We start from the raw sequence: 6,328 nt of genomic DNA on the forward strand, positions 1-6,328 counted from the left end.
TTCTCTTGAAAAAATTCAGCTGGCGGATGGGTTTGAAAGCCGTCGTCACTCTCCGTTACCCCAGCTAAACGTTGTGTGCGCATCGTCCACTTGTCGACGAAATGCTTGCAGAATCCCATACTCCATGCGTGCGTGCATCATCCAAACCGTGGCCGTTTTAGTTTTTCTTTGGTTTTCTTTGTGTGATCGCCAAGCTTCAGTTGCTTTTCTTTTTATCTGTCCATCTATCCATCCATCCAGCACCCATCCATGTGTTTGCTGTGCGTATACCTTACACTTGCACACGTCTTTTTTTTTCGGAAAAAACTTTCAATCTAATCATATTCAATCATGGTAATACAACGAACAATAGAAATAATGAAAATTACATCTAGATCCGTAGACCACCTAGTGACGACCACAAGCACTGAAGCGAGCCGAAGGCGCGCCGCTGTCATCGTCTCTCCCTCGCCGGAGCCGGGCAAACGTTTGTTGTAGTAGGCAGTCGGGTAGTCGTGGTCTTGATCAGAAATCACAAGGGCAAAAGGTGTGCTAGTAATAAATTATTAACCTATTTATTTTTTACTATATACTCCCTCCGTTTCTAAATATTTGTTAAAATTTCAACAAATGACTACATACGGAGCAAAATGAGTGAATCTACGCTTTAAAATATGTCTATATACATCCGTATGTGATAGTCTATTTGAAATATCTAAAAAGACAAATAGTAGTGTTTAGGAACGGCAGTAAGTCCACTGAAATTACTGAGATCTAGTGCAAAGATTGAACAAGAGCGGTTTGGCGAGTGTGAACAGTGACAGCACAGCACGGCGGGAGAAGAGAGGCGGGCACCCGCGCCCGGCCGGACCAAATGGGACCGTCGTGGTCTGGTCTTTGCGGAGAAAATGACCTTTCCTTGAAGAAGGCACGCACGAGTATATTTTCCAGCGCACAGACGCGTGGTCCCATGCACATGATGGTCACATGATAGCTGACTCTGGTTCAGTTCTCACTTCCCAGGCCAGATCTGCTCCGTAAATTCACTAGCTGCGCCTTCTGTCCTTCCCTTTTCCTTCCATCTTTTTTTTCTCGAGGGAACTCTTTTCCTTCGATCTGAACCGTGCATTTGGTATACGCTGACATTTGGAGTACAAAACTTTCTCACCCGTATTGATCACTTTGAACCGCATCTGAGCAGTCGAGGTGGCGGTAATTCAGTACACCGCCCGCTCGCCCGCTCGCAGGAAGTCGCCGCCACCCCACCGCTGTAAGTCCGGCCGCTTAACTGTTAGCGTGTCTGTTGACTCCCCGAAGACGTACGGCGACGCGCGCCATCTCAAGCCCTCTCGCGTCACTGCGAAGCAAACCGAATCTATCCGCGCCGCGGCGCACAGCCAGCCGAACACGTACTGTAAAACAATAAATTTTGGGGAACCAGCACAATCTTTTAGGAGTGGCTTATCTCATATATATAATGGGTGTGTCACAATAGATACAATATACGTACACAAATACAGAAGCTATACATAATCTAACACCCTCCCTCAATCTTAGCCACTTTCTAAAGAACTGAGAAGGGTAAGATTGCGCCTACAAGCCTCAAACTGTGGTAGAGGTAAAGGCTTAGTGAAGATGTCTGCAAGTTGATCCTTAGAAGAGATGAACTTGATCTGGAGTTGCTTCCGCGACACACGTTCCCGTACAAAGTGATAGTCAACTTCAATGTGTTTCGTTCGGTCATGAAATACCGGATTTGCAGAAAGATATGTAGCACCGATGTTATCACACCAAAAGATAGGAGGCTGCGGTTGAGACAAACCCAACTCCTCAAGCAAAGACTGCACCCAGATAATCTCTGCAGTAGCATTAGCCACAGCCTTATACTCAGCTTCAGTACTACTACGTGACACAGTAGCCTGTTTTCAAGCACTCCAGGCGATCAAATTGGAGCCAAAGAACACTGCATAACCCCCCGTGGATCGCCTGTCATCTGGACTGCCAGCCCAATCTGCATCAGAGAAGGCCGAAAGAACCCGAGAGGAAGTCGGCCGAATATGCATCCCAAATGTCACCGTGAACTGAACATAATGAAGAATGCGTTTAACAGCAGCCCAATGAGTGTCTCTAGGAGCCTGAAGATACTGACAAACCCTGTTAACAGCATAAGAGATATCTGGTCTCGTGATCGTCAAGTACTGAAGCCCACCAACAATGCTCCTGTACTCTGTGGCATCCGCAGGAGACAGAAGCTCACCATCAACAACTGTGATCTTGTCGGTAGACGACATGGGTGTGGTAGTCGGTTTGCACTTCAGCATACCAGCTCGCTGCAACAAATCCAAGGAGTACTTCTTCTGCGTAAGAACAAGACCATCAACACGAGAAGTGACCTCAACTCCAAGAAAGTAGTGAAGCTTCCCAAGATCTTTGACCGCAAAATCAGCACCAAGAGAGCAGACAAGAGCATCAGCAGCATACTGAGAAGAGCTGACAAGGATAATATCATCGACATATACCAAAAGATACATAGTGACTTCTGGCTTCTGTAGAAGGAATAATGAAGAGTCAGCAGTGGACGACACAAACCCATGAGCACGAAGGGCAGAGGCAAGGCGGGCATGCCAGGCACGAGGAGCTTGCTTCAGACCATATAGTGCTTTGGTGAGACGACATATATGGTCAGGCTGATCAGGATCAGAAAAACCAGGCGGCTGTTTCATATAAACCTCTTCCTCCAAGAATCCATGGAGAAAAGCATTCTCCACATCAAGTTGACGAAGTGACCAACCACGAGAAACAGCAAGAGAAAGAAGCCGAATGGTGGTAGGCTTGACGACGGGACTGAATGTGTCCTCATAGTCAAGACCATGGCGCTGCCGAAATCCTCGAGCAACAAGGCGCGCTTTGTAACGCTCAATAGATCCATCCGAATGCTTCTTCACTTTGAATACCCATTTGGAGTCAATAACATTTACCCGTGGTGGTGGAGGAACGAGAGTCCACGTCTTGTTACGAAGAAGAGCATGAAACTCCTGCTCCATAGCCTGTCGCCAATGAGGAACGCGCATGGCAGCCTGATATGAGCGGGGCTCAGAGGACGGATCCGCAACAGCAGCAGCCAAACAAGCAGCCAACCAAGCAACAGTACCATCCTTACGTTCCTTAGGTTTGAAAATGCCACTGCGACTGCGTGTATGTGGTCGGGACACAGGAGCCGCTGAGGTCGACGGAGCAGCCGGCAATGGGCTGGAGGATGGCAATGTAGACGAGTCAGCCGGCGCAGGTGACGAGGAGCCAGACGCGGTGTCCTCAGGCGCAGTCGGCGTAGCAGCCCGGCCCACAGGCGATGCCAGCGGTGCAGACAGAGCTGCTGGCAATGTCGGCGTCACGGACCGAGCCGAGGGCGAGCCCGGCATAGTGGGCCGAGGCACTGGCGAGGCCGGTGTCGCAGGCCGAGCCACGGGCGAAGGCGGCGTGACGGGCCGAGCCGTAGACGACTCCGGCGTAGAGGCCGAGGCACTGGAGACTCGGCGGGCGCTGGCGTAGCAAGCCGAGCAGTGGACAAGCTCGGCGCGACGGGCTCCTTGGCCGACCGTGCATGGGCACGCGAATCGATGCCATGCAACATAGGGCGATCGACGTGCCCATCAGAGGGCGGCGATGATGATGGTGAATCCTCCAACAACTCCAAGCGAGCCCCACGTCCGGTTCCTGCACCATGGTTAGGTAACAGCACATGAAAGTATGCAACATCATCAAATTGGTCAGAAGCAACAGAGGATGAATGCAGAGGTGGTGGTTCGGCAGTGGACACAGGAAGTTTGGCAAAGGGAAAAACATGCTCATCAAACACGACGTCCCGAGATATATAGACACGATTTGTGGGAACATGAAGACATTTGTAACCTTTATGAAGAGAGCTATAGCCAAGAAAAACACACTTCTTGGAACGGAACTCAAGCTTGCGCTTGTTATATGGACGAAGGTGCGGCCAGCAAGCACACCCAAAAACCTTGAAAAAGGTATAATCAGGTTGTTCATTAAGGAGAACCTCAATGGGAGTCTTCATGTTTAAAACACGAGTGGGAGTACGGTTTATGAGAAAGCATGCAGTGGTGAAAGCATCACTCCAAAACCGAAACGGAACAGATGCATGGGCCAAAAGAGTAAGACCAGCTTCAACAATGTGACGATGCTTACGTTCTACTGAACCATTCTGCTGATGTGTATGTGGACATGCTAAACGATGAGCTATCCCAAGCGACTGAAAGAAGGAGTTGAGGTTGCGATACTCGCCTCCCCAGTCCGACTGGACATGAATAATTTTGTGCTTGAGAAGGCGTTCAACATGTTTTTGAAACTGAACAAAAATGTCAAACACATCAGATTTACGTTTGATAAGATAAAGCCAGGTAAAGCGACTATAAGCATCAACGAAACTGATATAGTAATTGTGACCACTGACAGAAGTCTGAGCAGGACCCCATACATCTGAAAACACAAGTTCTAAAGGATGTTTCACCTCACGACTGGACTCCGAAAAAGGAAGTTGATGACTCTTCCCCTGCTGACAAGCATCACACACTGCTACATCTTTATTACTAGACAGGCTAGGAAGCTCATGACGACGCAAAATATGACAAACAATAGGTGTGGCCGGGTGACCAAGACGAGCATGCCACTGTGACGGAGAGACCCGAACTCCACTGAAAACGCGGGCGACGCCAGGATGCTCCAGACGATAGAGGCCCTGGCACAACCGCCCACTAAGAAGAATGTCCCTCGTGCCCCGATCCTTAATAAAAAGATCAAAAGGGTGAAATTCACAAAGCACATTATTATCACGTGTGAGTTTAGGAACTGAAAAAAAGGTTACGTGTCACAGAAGGAACTCGAAGAACATTGCGAAGCTGAAGACTCCTATTGGCATGTCTAGTGAGAAGAGATGCTTGACCAATATGAGATATGTGCATACCTGCTCCATTGGCGGTGTGGATCTTGTCGGAGCCATGATAAGGTTCACGAGTGTGAAGCTTCCCCATCTCGCTGGTCAGATGCTCTGTCGCCCCAGAGTCCATGTACCAGTGTGGATCGATGGAGTAGGACTGAGTGTGTCCCTGTTGCTTCTGCGGCGCCGGACGATCAGCTATGGCGACCTGACGGGCATTGTTGCGTGTATCCTTGCCGTCATTGCCAAGACCAAGAAAACTTCGCTGGAAGCGCTTGTGACACTTGGAGGCCCAGTGCCCATCGCGGCCACAAAGCTGACACACACGCGGACCGCCAGCCCCCGGTAATGTCGCAGTAGGAGGGAGGGCCGAGGCGGGCGGTGGTGGCAGCCCCAAAGGAGCCCGGGATGATGAAGAAGAGCGACCACCCTTGGTGGCGGCGTTGGCCGAGAGGGAGCCATTGCCCCGGGAGCGGCGTGTCTCGACCCGTTGCTCAGTGAGAAGGAGGCGGGAGAAAACCTCGTGTGCCAGCATGGGTGTCGAGTTGCCCCGCTCGTTGATGATCTCGACTAAGGCATCATACTCCTCATCAAGACCATTGACAATAAACGAGTTGAACTCGGAGTCGGTGAGGGGCTGTCCAATGGAGGCCAACGTGTCGGCGAGGCCCTTGACCTTATTGTAGAACTCAGTGGCAGTGGAGTCAAGCTTCTGACACTCGCCAGGCTGACGACGGAGTGCAGAGACACGGGCCTGAGACTGCGCCGCGAAGGTGCGCTCAAGGATGGTCCAGGCCTCATGAGACGTCTTCGCGAAAACAACAAGCCCGGCGACAGCCGGCGAGAGCGACCCCTGGATGTCCAGACGCGATGGGCCGGATTGTAGACCGGACCGTGCACGCTGTCCACTAGTGGGGGGGGGGGGGGCAGGGAAGAGATCCGTCGACATAGCCGAACAGATAATGGCTCCCCAAGAGCGGAAGAACCTGCGCACGCCAGAAGATGTAGTTGTCGGCGGAGAGCTTGATGGTGATGAGATGACCGAAGTGAAACGGCGGCGGTGATGACGGTCCCATCGAGGAGGCTGCCTGGGGTGCAAGCACCATGGAGGCAGCCGGAGGCACCGGAGTCGATGCGGGGGTAGGCAGCACCGCGGCCGGGGCGGACGCCGCAAAGCCCGCGGCCGGGGCGGACGCCGCAAACCCCGCCATCGGGGCGGTGTCGGGCGCTGCCGGCAGGAGCGGCGGGGCAACGCCCGCAGGATCGGTAGCGGACGGCGTCGCCGCGGTGTAGACCGCGAGGTCGCGCCCGAGCGAGGGCGCCGGCGGTGTCGAGTAGACGGAGCCAATGCTCCGGGTCCCGAGCGGGGCCGGGAGGGCGAGGACGTCCAAGGGGAGG

This window comes from Triticum dicoccoides, chromosome 4B (assembly GCF_002162155.2).
Source record: "Triticum dicoccoides isolate Atlit2015 ecotype Zavitan chromosome 4B, WEW_v2.0, whole genome shotgun sequence".
Taxonomy (NCBI): domain Eukaryota; kingdom Viridiplantae; phylum Streptophyta; class Magnoliopsida; order Poales; family Poaceae; genus Triticum; species Triticum dicoccoides.